Source organism: Erinaceus europaeus, chromosome 12, assembly GCF_950295315.1.
Source record: "Erinaceus europaeus chromosome 12, mEriEur2.1, whole genome shotgun sequence".
Classification (NCBI taxonomy): domain Eukaryota; kingdom Metazoa; phylum Chordata; class Mammalia; order Eulipotyphla; family Erinaceidae; genus Erinaceus; species Erinaceus europaeus.
The window spans coordinates 45,812,292-45,827,170 of record NC_080173.1 but is presented as its reverse complement, the minus strand read 5'-3'; the positions used below and the strand labels follow the sequence as shown (position 1 = coordinate 45,827,170).

The following is a 14,879-nucleotide window of genomic DNA, read 5'->3' as shown; positions in this document are numbered from 1 at the left end:
TCCTCCTCTACTCTCCTCACTTTGGCAATTCGCGAAAAGGCTGAGCCTATTAGTGCAACTGAGGGGGTCTGGCGGGAGCTACTCTCCGGTGACTCCTGAAGGCCTAATTAGCAACATTCCTTAGTAGCGGCGGCCGGAATAGTAATTGCCCAATCTTGACTGAGTGAGTGGTCTGCTGCATGCGTTGTGTGTGTGTGTGTGAATGCCGCATGCCTCACGGCCTTAAGGCTACGGGGCCTGAGTGGGCCCTAACCTGCGTGTCCGTGGAGTCGTCTCAGCTAAACGGGGATTCTCAACTCAGTTGAGACCAGGGCCAGGGATTATATGGCTACCCCTAAAGCTAAGACTTCTTAAGGTCCCGCGAGGGGCCCGGCCAGGCGGGCACAGTTGAGTGTCTGATGTCCTTCGGATGTCAGTTCCATTTTCCCCACTATCTGTCTTGTCGGCCTTGTAGTCTTAGCTGGTTGTCTCTTCGTTTGTCTCCTTCCCTTATTTTGTGTTACGGTACCACAGGAGGTTAAAGGTTAAAAAATTTTAGAAAAACTGGAGTCTCCATTAATAAAAACTTCTTGCAACCTAAAAAGGGAAGAAGGTCCCAAGTGGACACCCTTTGGGTTGATAGGGAAAAAGTGTGTGAGAATGAGAAAACGGTGTGCCAGCTGGCTGTAAGAAAAAGAACCCGTGAAATCTGGGGTGTTAGGTATTGTCTGGACATTTGTTAAGCGCGCTTGTCTGTCTGTGTGTGTCTTGTCTGTTTGTCAGTCTGTGTTTCGTATTCACTTACTTCCACTTTGCAGGAATGGGCCAGGCGGCATCTACCCCACTGGACCTGGTTACTCATAGTTTGGGGGTAGGAGTGCATAAATATAAACTCATGACTTTTTGTTCCTCAGAGAGGCTCACCTTTGATGTAAGATGTGTTTCTGTGCTTTTTTGTGTCCCTGTGTCTTTTTGGTCAACATTAAGAAATCATCTCAGAGCGACGGGACCAGATTTGGTTCCGGCCTGAAGTTGCCAGCAGAATTTTGCCTTGTCTTTGTCTCTCTTTTAAGCCTGAGTAGCAGAATCATGTCCTCAGGCTAGTCCAGACAGGACCCTGAGGGTGCCACCCTGCCCTCACAGGAGTCAGGCTGGCTGGTCACAGCAGGGGCCTGGAGCCGGGCCAGGCAGCAGCCTTGGTGTGGCTGTGACCTGGGACGGGCCCATGGGTGCAGATGGGTGATAGTGCTAGCATGTGTGTGGCTTTACCCATGCCCCCGGAGCTGACTGGAACTGTCTGAAAACTGCCCTTGGTCCTCTTGGGCTCCTCGTGGAGAGAAGCTGAAAGAATTTGTTTCTTTCTCCTTATTTATTTAGGGCTAGTTAAGGTTGTCCTAGGAGCTATTGGATAAAAAAAAAATCTTAGTATATAAATGTGAGATGTTTCATCTTAAAAAATTGTGTGAGTGCAGATCTAAATTTGTGTTTGACCAGGTATGTTGCTAAAATGTGTCTGTACTGGTTAAAAACTGCTCTTTCCCCTAAGCAATCAGCCCAGATATATAAATGATAAAAAGGTGGCTATGAGATGTCTTACATGTTTATATGTGTGTTTTAGGTTTGCTTTTGTGGCCTAAAAAATGTTAATCTTAAGGTTAAAAGTGTAAGTAACTTTAAAGCTGCATTCTTATCAAAGTTCTTTAAAAAAGAGTTCTCAATACAGTTCTTATGTGGTAATATAAGGGTAAAAATTCATTTGCTAAGACAGCTAAAGATTTAAAGTCTTAAGTATTTAATGTGACAATTCATCTTCTCCAAATTGATATGCAAATTATCTATTTTATAGATATTGGTCCACAGCAAATTTGGCATTTGTCTGACATTGAAAATGCTTTGAGAAGTCACTAGTATGTGTTAACTCTCTAAGTAATTAGAGTTTGTTTAAAGTTTAAAGAAAAAATTTAGTTAAACTGAATTTGGTTTAGAGATCCTGGTTATAGAAATTGCTACAAGAGGTTAAAAAAATAACTTTTAAATGTATGCTCTTTAAAATTCAAACAGAGTCTCTCAAGTTAGGTATCACACACTGAAGATGTGTCTCTATCTCTTGTGTGAAAAATGACAGAAAGGTTATTGACATGTAAACGTTTTAAAATACCTTCTCAACTAAAGAAGTAGAACTGGCTTAGGTGAGTGAAAATAACACAGTGGTTATATTAATGATTTTCTAGCCTGAGGCTTTTGTTCTGGTTTTCCTCTTTATATCTTTCTGCTTTTAAAAATTATCTGGTTTGTTTTAAGACACTGTCAGAGATTTATTCTTAACAAATGGTATTTTTGGTCTGATAGAAGATTTGTTTTGGCAAATCCTGATTTAACAAAATTATTATTTTGAATATTTAAGTTATGAGGTTTATTTTAGCCCTTTAAGTTGCCATATTAGAGTTCTAAGGGGTAAAATCTATTAAGAGTTTTATATCTACACTTATTCATGATAGCTTTGTGATGAGTAAAGATCTTAACAAAACCTGTTTTGATATTGTGCTTAAATTGTCCAAGCAGTTTAAAATAATGCTAAAAAATGGTGATCATTTTATTATGTCAACATATTAGATATTGACTTTATATACTATACTGGTATATCTGTTTGTTAAAAAGACCTTCTAAAATTACATAGAGATGTATAGGCAAATTCTGGTCATTAGATTGTCAATTTGGTAAGCTCTTAATCTGGTTTTGTGTATGTCTTACTGGTTACAAATGTACGAGTACAGCAGTGATACCCCTTCAATCATACTGCCAGGTTCTCTTAGGGGGTCTCCAAGAGGCAGTAAAATGGCCCACAAATTTCTCTAAGGTAAAATAAAATGACACTAAATTTGGCCTTTTGTCGCTCAAATCTGCCCCAGGTGTTAAAAAAAGTTACAGAAGACAGAAAGGTTTTTTAAAAAAGCTGAGAGATTGCTCAGGGGGTTTTTAAAAAGTTGGTAAATGTTTTGACATTAGACTTTAGAAAAAAAAAAAAGAGAAAGTTGGGGCAGTGCCCAGAGGGAAAAGGAAAGTCAGAAAATTGGGGGCTAAGGGTAGAGAAAGATCAGTGATGTTACTGCAAAAAAAAAAAAGGACACTAAAAGAAAGGCTGTTTTATCAACAAGCCATTTAGACTGCTTGTGGATGAACTTAAAGGCATAAGCCAGGGAGTGCTGACCCAAAAACTTGGGCCATGGCACAGACCCGTTGCCTATTTGTCAAATATTGGACCCTGTAGCTGCTGGATGGACAAAATGCCTGAGGACAATAGCACCTGTGGCACAGCTGGTAAGGAAAGCAGACAAGCCATCACTGGGGCAAGTCCAATGCCCACCTAACCTGCTACCAAGTTCTGTTCCTAGACCAGCCATGAGTGAAATTCAGTGCTGCCACCAGCCTGAACCCTGCCACCCTGATGTTGGAGACGGATCCTGAGGCTCCCTACAAATGCATGACTGCCAAGAGGTATGCCTTTGCTACATGGTGTGTGCATGGAGCATGTGGGGAGAGAAGATTCCTGATCCAGCAAAAGAACCTACTGGAGGCCTCATGGACCCTGCAAGAAGCAGCCGTGACCCATTGTTCCGGACATCAGAAAAAAAACTAGAGGGCAGATGAAGCCACTTGTGCAGCTACACAACAAGCAGAGCCAGCCTTGACATTGATTCTACTAGGCTCCCTGCTTCCAAAAGACCCTGGATACAGTAAAGAGAAATAAGATGGCAAGAGATTAGGACTAGAGACTAAATAGATTTTACAGAAGTAAAATCAGAGACTTTTGGGTATAAGTACTTGCTGATATTTATAGACACATTTTCAAGTTGGGTAGAGGTTTAACCAATAAAGTCTGAGGGGGCATAGATGGTGAGCAAGAAAATTTTAGATAAAACAGTGCCCAGGTGGAGAGTTCCCTCTCACCATTGGTTCTGGTAAGCAGACATTCACTGTTTTTGTGTCTCAGTTAGTGACCCGAAAAATGGGAACAAATTGGAAATTTCATTATGCTAACGAGCCCCATATCCCTGGGCAGGTAGAGAGATAAATTAGACCTTAAAGGAGACTTTAACTAAATTAACCCTTGAAACTGGCAGGGGATATCGCTCCTGGCTCAGGCCCTTCTGAGAGTACACTGTTTCCCATTGTAAACAAACTGTCTCCCTTTGAAATGGTTTTTGGCAGAATGCTGCTGTCATGATCTGTGATGCTCTTGTCTCTGATCTATCCCACAACTGTTACCAAGTTCTTACAGATCTCCAGCCTATATTGCAGGACAATTAGAATGCTGTGCTACAAGCCTTTGGGAAGGACCCTGTCACCTGCTGCCTGCTCCACAAGGCACACCCAGTGAGAAAGACCTTATATTGTGATCCTGAGTACACCAACTGCTGCAAAGGTTGCCGGAAAGTGCCACTAGATTCATCACACTCCTTTGAAGAGGACAGTTGCTGATCCCACTGACCCCCCCCCAAAAAAAAAAAGATGAAGATAAATCAAAGATTTGATTCTCGGCTAAGACAAGTGGGGAATGTAAAAGGCAGTAGCCTTAAAATTCCCTTTTTATGCAGTTGTCTGTTAAGTGCTTTTAGTATGAGTTGTTTGTAGTATGAGGTGGAAAATTCCTTGCCCCTTCCCCCTTGAATAAGCAGGACCTAATCAGTGAAGGCCACCCATTGTTCGAAGGACCCTGCCTGGGGACAAGCCTTATCAGGACCTCATCAGTGAAGGCCACCCATTGTTCGAAGGACCCTACATGGGGACAAGCTTTATCAGGACCTTTGAACAGACTTTGTGGTGTGCCGCCTACCGGATGGGTGGTCATAGCCGATGGCAGGAGGATGTGGCGACCCTGCCTGGTTGAATTCTATTGGTTGTGTGATCTTACTATATTTGAAAATAGCCCGCGCTTTGCTTTGTATGTACCCCGCTTTTTGCTAAGTTTGAAATGATTGGATCTGTGTTTGCTATAGCCTGTTATTAGATATAGGTTGATAAGGTGATGTGCTCCCCTCCCTGAGTGTAGTCTAAATTCCTATAAATTGTATGGTTTGAGCCCTGTTCGGGGTCGAGCTTGGTAGACTGCTGCCAGTCTCCATCTCGGCCCGGATTGCAATTCGTCAATAAACATCTTTGCTTCCTTACAGTAGATGGTGGTTTGATTTATGCTCGCTAACAACAACCAGGCCATAACTTTAGAGGCAGGGAGTGGATACATATGTATCATTAGGGGAGGTCGGGATGAGGGAGAAGGAGAGGGTTGGGGGAGATGCTGGAAAGAGAAGCCCCACCTAGTTGTCCAAGAGTCTTTCTGGTTCTGTGCTTTCCTATGCAAACAGGACTGGCTGTGCTTTCCCGGCGCCTGAAGCAGAAGACGGCGCGCGTGGGCGGGGCATGCAGATTAGAAATGGGTTCCTGCCGGGAGTTCTGGGAGCAAAATATGAAAAGCACAAAATATGAAAAGCGTAGTAAAATGACAGGCTCTTTGTGCGTTATAAATTGGGGGGAAGAGATACAGTTAAACCTAGGAAGAGAGTGGGTCTTTGGTTGACGATGACTTTTGTCACCATGAGCTGAAGGAGAGGTGAGCGTCAGGGTGCACCGCGGAGGGCGCCTGAGAGCCTATCGCTTCTCGGCCTTTTGGCTAAGATCAAGTGTAGTATCTGTTCTTATCAGTTTAATATCTGATACGTCCTCTATCCGAGGACATTATATTAAATGGATTTTTGGAGCAGGGAGTCGGAATAGGGGCTTGCTCCGTCCGCTCCACGCATCGACCTGGTATTGCAGTACTTCCAGGAACGGTGCACCCCCACTGGGGAATAAGCTTTGTGCGGAAAAAAAAAAGGGGAAAGTGTCGTGCGGCTTAGGCTTTTCAGTAGCGAGGTACTCGCTTTACTTGCAGTTGACATTGTCTCTCGTATCGTGTACTTCAGTAGTTACCCTTTTTTTCCGTGACTGCTGTAGTTGCCCTTTTTTTCTGTGGCTGCTGACTACGGAAGTGGGGTGTAGTAGAATCAAGACATCTCCAGCACTGCTTCTCACCACTTGTGAAGCTTTCGAAAACCACCTGGCCCCTTTATTAAATTTATTGTTTTTGAAGGTACAGGCGTTAAATTCAAGATTTCATTTGTTGCCGTTGTAGTTATTACTATTTGTAGTTATTTGTTGCCCTTGTAAAGTTATTGGTGTCATCGTTGTTAGATGATAGGACAGAGAGAAATAGGAAGAGGGGGGGGAGAGAAAGACTCCTGCAGACCTGCACCTGTGAAGCGACTCCCTTGCAAAGGTGGGGGTTCGCGGCTCGAACCGGGATGCTTACACCGGTCCTTGCAAGGCTTTGCGCCATGGGCGCTTAACCGGGTGCGCTACCACCCGGCTCCCAAGATTCTATTAAGAGCCAGACATCAATCAGGTACATGTGCTGCCGGGGTCATTGAACTCAGGACCTCATGCCTGAGGAGTCTAGTTCCTTAACCACTGCGTCATGACACTGGCACAGAGCAGCACTACAGAAGAGTGCAGAGGGCGGGTGGTCACAGCAACGTGTCAAGTGGGGTGCGGGGGAAGTGATGGGAAGGGTAGAAAGTGATGGGAGAGGACTGACTTCCCCCCCCCACCACACACACACACACACAGGAAGCTTTAGTCGAGGTAGGAGATGAAAAGAGAACATGGATGGAGTCTTGGAAGCAGGCAGGAAGGACAGCGACGAGTTTACCCAAGTAAACAAAATCTGTGTTAAGACAGTTAACAGTAAGACGGGAACCCCGAGAGAGAAAGAGAAAATCAGGCACGAAGATCCTGTCTAGAGGAGCGAGAAGCAGTAGAAAAAAAAAAAAAAAAAGACACCGGCAGGAAGTAACAACTTTGGGAAGAAGAAAGGTTGAGAACGAGCGCCTCTCATTTTCCTAACTTTCGGCAAACGTATAATGAGGAGGGGGTGCACCGTTCCTGGAAGTACTGCAATACCAGGTCGATGCGTGGAGCGGACGGAGCAAGCCCCTATTCCGACTCCCTGCTCCAAAAATCCATTTAATATAATGTCCTCGGATAGAGGACGTATCAGATATTAAACTGATAAGAACAGATACTACACTTGATCTTAGCCAAAAGGCCGAGAAGCGATACCGCCTGCACACGCCACGCTATTGCTCCCTTCGTATCACCCATATTTTAGTCACGATGATGATGTTAAATCTCAGGCTACCATGCTGTCTACCTTGCCCGAAATTATCTTCGATGTCACCAGCAATGCGCAGCTGTTCATTCATTCTCTTATACTTTTAACGAGACCTTTCACGTCCCAGATTTTCCCATCGTCCATTGCCCGGTCGGAGACACCCCCCCCTTCATCTGAATACCACGCCCACTGTTCCCCCCCCACACACACACACACTCAGAGGAGGCGGGGCGGCCGTGCCCTGACTCCACCCTCTGGCACCGCGCGGCTCCAGACCCAACCCGCGCCCACCGGCTGGAGGGGCCAAATCCGTGTGTAAGGACTCGGGCAGCAGAAAGGAACCCACACTGCAGCGGTTCTCCTTGGACTTGGCTTTGCTCGCCACCCTCTCCCCACCCCCAGCCCAGCCCCTCACCCCCGCACCCCGGTCAGTTCCGGGGACGTGACCGCGCACGACAACGTCGCGCTGGGCCTTGCAGACCGCAGCTTCCTCCCGAGGGTTCCATTATTATTATTATTATTATTATTATTGTTGTTGTTGTTTTTTTTTTTTTTTTTTTTTTTAAGATTTACTTGTTAATGAGGGGGTTGACCTCAGGACCTCACACTTGAGAGTCCAGTGCTTTGTCCACTCTTTTTTATTTATTTCATACCATGACAGATTCACATGGGAGAGGAAGGGAGGGAGGAGAGGGGTGGGGGTAGCTGGGGAAGATACCAAAGCACCACCCCGCTACATGTGATGTGCTGCTGGGGAATCAAACCCTGAACTCCCCTAAACTGACCTGTTTTCCTTGGCCTGATAATCCCCACCTCTGCCAGACACACACACACCCCCACCCCCACTCCACCCTTACACACACACACACACACACACACACACACACACACACACCCTCACCCTCCACTTCCGTCCGCTCTGATTTTTTTTTTTTTTTTGTAACCAGAGCACTGTTCAGCTCTGGTTTATGGTGGTGCAGTGGATTGAACCTGGGGCTTTGGAGCCTCAGGCATGAGAATCACTTTGCGTAACCATTATGCTATCTACCCTCCGCCCCGCTCTGATTTTTTTTTTAATATTTTACTTTTATTTATTAATGAGAAAGATAAAAGGAGAGAACCTGACATCACTCTGGCACATGTGCTGCCGGGGATCCAACTCCAGCGGGACCTCACCCTTGAGAGTCCGATGCTTTTATCCACTCACTGCGCCAGCTCCTAGGCCACTCTAGGTCCTCTCCTGCGCTCACTCCTAGTCCACAGTCAGCAGATTAGATCGAGGAGGTTCAGGTTGGGATCCGGTGTCTGCAGAATCCGCATCTCTGTTGGTCACCCACCCATCGACCCTGATCCAAAGGACATCCGCTGACTGTCCAGCCGTGCTCACTTGTGTCCTCCCTTGGAAAAGGTAGCTTTCCGCCCCCAAGTTCATGGAGAAGGAGAGGACGCAGTTTGCAGTCCACACTGAGGCTGACATCATTTGAATGTCTGACTGCTGATAAAGAAATAAAAATTGAGGGAGTCGGGCTGTAGCGCAAGCGGGTTAAGCGCAGGTGGCGCAAAGCACAAGGACCGGCATAAGGATCCCGGTTCGAACCCTGGCTCCCCACCTGCAGGGGAGTCGCTTCACAGGCGGTGAAGCAGGTCTGCAGGTGTCTATCTTTCTCTCCTCCTCTCTGTCTTCCCCTCCTCTCTCCATTTCTCTCTGTCCTATCCAACAACGACAACAACAATAATAACTACAACAATAAAACAACAAGGGCAACAAAGGAAATAAATAAATTAAAAATAAATTTAAAAAAATTAAAATAAAAAAGAGTTTACACTCTTTAGCAAATATTTAAAATTATATGTTCTTAGTCCTTGTAACAACAGCAACAACAACAACAAAAAAATAAAAATAAAAATTGAGAAGTGGGAGAGTCGGGTGGTAGCGCAGCGGGTGAAGCACAGGTGGCACAACGCGCAAGCAAGGACCGGCGTAAGGATCCCGGTTCAAGCCCCCGGCTCCCCACCTGTAGGGGAGTCGCTTCACAGGCGGTGAAACAGGTCTGCAGGTGTCTCTCTTTCTCTCTCCCTCTCTGTCTTCCCCTCCTCGCTCCATTTCTCTCTGTCCTATCCAACAACAATGGCATCAATAACAAGAACAATAACTACAACAAGGACAACAAAAGGGAATAAGTAACTTTAAAAAAAAATTTTTTTAATGGGGGTCAGGCAGTAGCGCAGCGGGTTAAGCGCACACGGCGCGAAGCGCAAAGACCAGCGTAAGGATCCCGGTTCGACCCCCCGGCTCCCCACCTGTAGGGAGTCGCTCTATGAGTGGTGAAGCAGAACGGGGGTAGATAGCAGAATGGTTATGCAAGCAGATTCTCATGCTCCAAAGTCCCAGGTTCAATCCCCCGCACCACCATAAGCCAGAGCTGAACAGTGCTCTGGTTAAAAAAAACAAACAAAAAAAAACGAGTGGTGAAGCAGGTCTGCAGGTGTCTCTCTTTCCCTCTCCCTCTCTGTCTTCCCCTCCTCTCCATTTCTCTCTGTCTTATCCAACAACAACAATATTAATAACCACAACAATGATAAAACAACAAGGACAACAAAAGGGGAAAAATAGCCTCCAGGAGCAATAGATTTATGGTGCAGCCACGGAGCCCCAGCAATAACCCTGGAAGAAAATAATAATAATAACAATTGTTGTTGTTGTTGTTTTCGACGGGTTATGTTGTTTTCGCCGGGCTGGCTTCACGGGCGGGTAACAGATGACCAGGGACTCATGGTTGAGCTGTAGGCAGTATCTCTTTATTCATGCAGGACGCAGCACAATCTAAGAGGAGCTAAGCTAAACTCAAGGTAAAGTAAAACTCACAATGCTGTCTTTATATATACTTGCCAAGTAGGGTGGAAAAAGGATGTGACATAGAGAGGGTGGAGAGAAAAGTGACTGGTGAAAATCAGAGTGTGACAAGGAGGGGGTGGAGCAGGCGAGAATCCTATCACTGAACCACCAATGCCCTGGAGGGAGGGTGGTACTTGTTAACAGTGGTTATGAAAATAGAATGAAGTGGTTATGTAAATAGAATAGTGTTAAGGAGGGGGCATTTAAACCAAATGAAACAGAAGGGGTCTCATGCATACCAACAAATAATAATAATAATAACAATAACAATAATCTGGGGTGATGGCTGGTGGCGCACCTGGCTGCATTACAAAAAAAATTCCGTTATACTGTGCTCCAGTGTTACAGCTCAAATGTAACCAAAGAATGAAACCGAGGCCACTTGGAGGGCAGGGAGTTACGTTTTATTTTATGTTAAAGGAGACCTGAACAACCTTGTACGGCAGCACCTAGCTTTTTATCTATGTCAAGCTGGGCACAGCACAAGCTGATTGGTTACAGAGTCCATCAAGCTGATTGGTTACAGAGTCCATCAAGCTGATTGGTTACAGAGTCCATCAAGGCTCTGGCAATAAAGGTGAGAGCAGGCTGGCTGGAATCAAGAGTTCACCATTCTGGATACTCGAATGGAGAAGTGAGAGTCCACCAGCAGCAGTTATTTTCCTTCTTTTGCTGTGGATTTTTCATTTCAGTTGAGCGCACATTCCAACACACAAGTACCTGGGATCAAGCCCCTGGCCCCCACCTGCCGAGGGGAAGCTTCACAAGTGGTCTGAACCCACGTCCTCTCACGGGCTACAGTGCTCTACCCATGAGCCACCACCTGCTCCATACCTGGTTCATACTAATGACTTTTTTTTTTTTTTTTTTTTTTTTACCAGGGGGCTTGCTCATCTCTGGCTTCTGGTGGTGTCAGTTATTGTCCTGGGACTTTGGAGCCTCAGACACCAGAGTCTCATACTCGCCCCTCTATTTTTTTTTAATATTTATTTTATTTATTCCCTTTTGTTGCCCTTGTTGTTTTATTGTTGTGGTTATTATTGTTGTTGTCGTTTTTTGGATAGGACAGAGAGAAATGGAGAGAGGAGGGGAAGACAGAGAGGAGGAGAGAAAGATAGACACCTGCAGACTTGCTTCACCGCCTGTGAAGTGACTCCTCTGCAGGTGGGGAGCCGGGGTTCGAACCGGGATCCTTATGCCGGTCCTTGTGCTTTGCGCCACCTGCGCTTAACCCGCTGCGCTACAGCCCGACTCCCGCCACTCTATTTATTTATTTTCCCTTTTGTTGCCCTTGTTGTTTATTATTGTGGTTGTAGTTATTGATGTCGTCGTTGTTGGATAGGACAGAGAGAAATGGAGAGCGGAGGGATAGACAGAGAGGAGGAGAGAAAGACCTGCAGACCTGCTTCACCGCCTGTGAAGGGATTTCCCTGTAGGTGGGGAGCCGGGGGCTTGAACCGGGACCCTTACGCCAGTCGTTGTGCTTTGCACCACGTGCCCTTAACCCGCTGCGCTACCGCCTGACTCCCTTTTTCTTTTTTAATAATACTGTTTTATTTATTTATTTATTTATTTATTTATTTATTTATTTTCCCTTTTGTTGCTCTGGGTTTTTCTTGTTGTGATTATTATTGTTGTTATTGACATCGTCGTTGTTAGATAGGACAGAGAGAAATGGAGAGAGATGGGGAAGACGGGGGTGGGGTGGGGTGGGGTGGGGAGAGAAAGATGGACACCTGCAGACCTGCTTCACCGCCTGTGAAGCGATTCCCCTACAGGTGGGGAGCCAGGGCTCGAACCAGGATCCTTATGCCGGTCCTTGCGCTTTGCGCCACGTGCGCTTAACCCGCTGCGCTACCACCTGACTCCCTCGCCCCTCTCTTTTATGAGCACGTTGATAAGCAAGACTTGCCCCCAGGTCCACTGCCTCACCACTGCAGTAACACCAACCCTGTCATTTTCTCTTCTTTTCTTTTTTTTTCTTTTCTTTTTTTCCTCCAGGGTTATTGCTTGTTGGGTAGTATGCCACCTCCCCCTGGCTTCTGCTTAACCATATGCCTATATAGGGATTTACTGATCCAAAGCTTTGGTCTATTTACATAAATCACTTTTACATAAAGCACTCCAGGGCATTGGTGGTTCAGTGATAGGATTCTCGCCTGTTCCGCCCCCTCCTTGTCACACTCTGATTTTCACCAGTCACTTTTCTCTCCACCCTCTCTATATCACATCCTGTTTCCACCCTACTTGGAGAGTATAAAAACAGTTGCTCTTCTGATTAAAGACACTTGGAAATTGCTTTCCGGCTCCGAGAGTTCCAGAGTGTATCTCCTGCGGAAGTTAGTGCGGCACGAGTTCCTGATCCCTCTCCCACGCAGCAGCCTAGATCGGCTCCAGTTGAGTTCTCTCCAAGCCAGAGAGCACTAGCTCGGGAAGAAGTACCCTCAGGCTATCCCGGCAATTGCTGGGCTCGGTGCCTGCACCATGAACCCACCGCTCCTGGAGGCCATTTTCCCCCTCCTTTGTTGCCCTTGTTGTTGTAGCCTCGTTGTGGTTATTATTATTACCATTGTTGATGTTGTTCGTTGTTGGATAGGACAGAGGGAAATGGAGAGAGGAGGGGAAGTCAGAGGGGGGGGAGAGGAAGACAGACACCGGCAGACCTGCTTCACCGATTGCGAGGTGACTCCCCTGCAGGTGGGGGAGCCGGGCCTCGACCTGGGATCCTTACTCCGGTCCTTGCACTTTGTGCCACGTGCGCTTAACCCACTGCGCCACCGCCTGACCCCCTCATTTTCTTTTCTTACCAGAGCACTGCTCAGCTCCAGTTTATGGTGGTGTGGGGGATTGAACCCGGGGCCTCAGAGCCTCAGGCATGAAAGTCTGTTTCATAACCTTTATACTGTCTTTGAAGGAAACATTGCTGAGAACTGACCCACCCTATCCTCACGGAAAGAACTTACCTTGTCCAAACAGAATGAAGGGGACATAGGGAAGAACATATCTCCTCACCCACACAGGAACAAATTAATCTTGCTCTTGCCTGAATCAGACACATGGGAGAGACTTCCTCCAGGCCCAGTCTTCCCAGGCAATCAGAGATATCCCTGAATGCACCATAAATCCAACCAAGACCACCGGTCTTCTCACACCACCGGAAATAGCCCTGAACCAAGACCCTATTTATATAGGCCTCCAGCCTGTCCCAGAGCAGGCTCTCAAGCTCTGCCCCCTCGCCCCCTCTCCCCCACCTCCCAGCCTTCCTCCCATGGCCTCTCAAGCTCCCCCCCCACACACACACACAATCTGATTAAAAGCTTTCCTTCTAGTCTCAATGGTGTCTCACGGTTCCTGGAGGCCATTTTCCCCATTTTGTTGCCCTTGTTGTCGTTATTATTGTTGTTGTTGGATAGGACAGAGAGAAATTGAGAAAGGAGTGGAGACAGAGAGGGGGAGAGAAAGTCAGACACCTGCAGACCTGCTTCACCGCCTGTGAAGCGACTCCCCCTGTAGGTGGGGAGCCGCTTAACCCACTGCGCTCACATTTCTAACAGTCTTCCTCAGCCCCTGAAGCCTTTTTTAATTTTTTTCCCCCTCCAGGGTTATTGTTGGGGCTCAGTGCCTGCACTACCCGCTGCGCCACCGCCCGACCCCCTGAAGCCTTTTATATTATCAATTTTCTTCGTTCAATTATACGGCTACCAGAGCACTGATCCACTCTGGCTTGCGGTGGTGCTGGCATGAAAGTCATTTCCCACAACCGCCACAGCCTCTTCTTGGTGAGGGCATGGTGCCATCAGTGTCTACATCCAAAACACACCGACACATATGACTTGCTCAATACCGTGTGGGCTCCCTGCCTGGAACAGATCCAGGCAAGCAGACATTTCCTGGGGGCCAGGCTGATGCGCACCAGGTCAAGTACACATAGTATACAAAGCACGAGGATTCGAAGCTCTGAAGACAACAACAAAAGTGCGGTCTAGGATGAAGTAGAACGGTGCATGAGGTGAGGGGTGAAGTAGAGCGGTGAACAGCAGGCTTTCTTCTCTTACCTTCCACTCACGGGCAGGTAATTAGCACACCTCATCTTTGAGCAACCAGCGTACTAGCCCCAGAAAGGGGTGCACCGTCCCTGGAAGTACTGCAATATCAGGTCAATGCGTGGAGCGGACGGAGCAAGCCCCTAACCAACTGCCGCTCTAAAAACCCATTTTATATAATGTACTCAGATAGGGGACGTGGCAGGTATTAAACTGATAAGAACAGACACTACACTTGATCTCAGCCAAAAGGCCGAGAAGCGATGCCACAGTTTTTCACCCTTCTGCTACCCTACTCCTGTCACACACTTCCAGCTCACGGTGAGCCTACTCGTCCTTAGTCCAAGTCGCACCGCTTTTGCTTCTTTGTCGGAATTATGGGACATTCTGGACATTAGACTACCGTGCACTTTTTGCAAGGAAAATCATCTATCTGATGCTGCCTGGTGTGCTGGTTAGGCGCAAGCTTCGTTAGCATTCGCGATTTACATACCCCAACCCCGCCTCCCGCAGCGGCATGTCCCTCCCCTCCCTCGGGCGAGGCGGTGGCGGAGCCGGCCGCCGCAAGACCGCCTCTGCACCCCGGAAGTCCGAGCTGGGAGGCGTCGCTCTGCTAGGAAATCCGAGCCTCAAAGGGGACTAGCCCCGGCCCCCTCTAGGGCCTTTGAAGTGATGCCAGAGAGATGGCTCGCTGTCCTCTCTGTCCCCAGGGTGGGGAAGGGGGGACTGCCCGGGCCTGTCTTTACCTGTCCCA

At 47.1% G+C, this 14,879-nt stretch overlaps 1 long non-coding RNA gene and 3 other non-coding genes across 4 annotated transcripts; 2 read left to right on the top strand and 2 right to left on the bottom strand.

Annotated features, from left to right (window-relative positions):
• The first annotated feature begins 1,556 nt into the window (after nucleotides 1-1,556).
• On the top strand, nucleotides 1,557-5,149 carry LOC132541912 (uncharacterized). Its single transcript, XR_009553023.1, has 2 exons — nucleotides 1,557-2,168; nucleotides 4,267-5,149. It is a non-coding gene; the product is annotated as an uncharacterized LOC132541912 (long non-coding RNA).
• A 478-nt stretch (nucleotides 5,150-5,627) lies between these two features.
• LOC132542164 (U2 spliceosomal RNA) lies at nucleotides 5,628-5,818 on the top strand. The gene has a single exon (XR_009553286.1). It is a non-coding gene; the product is annotated as a U2 spliceosomal RNA (small nuclear RNA).
• Nucleotides 5,819-6,941: 1,123 nt separating this feature from the next.
• LOC132542157 (U2 spliceosomal RNA) lies at nucleotides 6,942-7,132 on the bottom strand. Its single transcript, XR_009553280.1, has one exon. It is a non-coding gene; the product is annotated as a U2 spliceosomal RNA (small nuclear RNA).
• Nucleotides 7,133-14,201: 7,069 nt separating this feature from the next.
• On the bottom strand, nucleotides 14,202-14,390 carry LOC132542178 (U2 spliceosomal RNA). Its single transcript, XR_009553299.1, has one exon. It is a non-coding gene; the product is annotated as a U2 spliceosomal RNA (small nuclear RNA).
• Nucleotides 14,391-14,879: the final 489 nt, after the last annotated feature.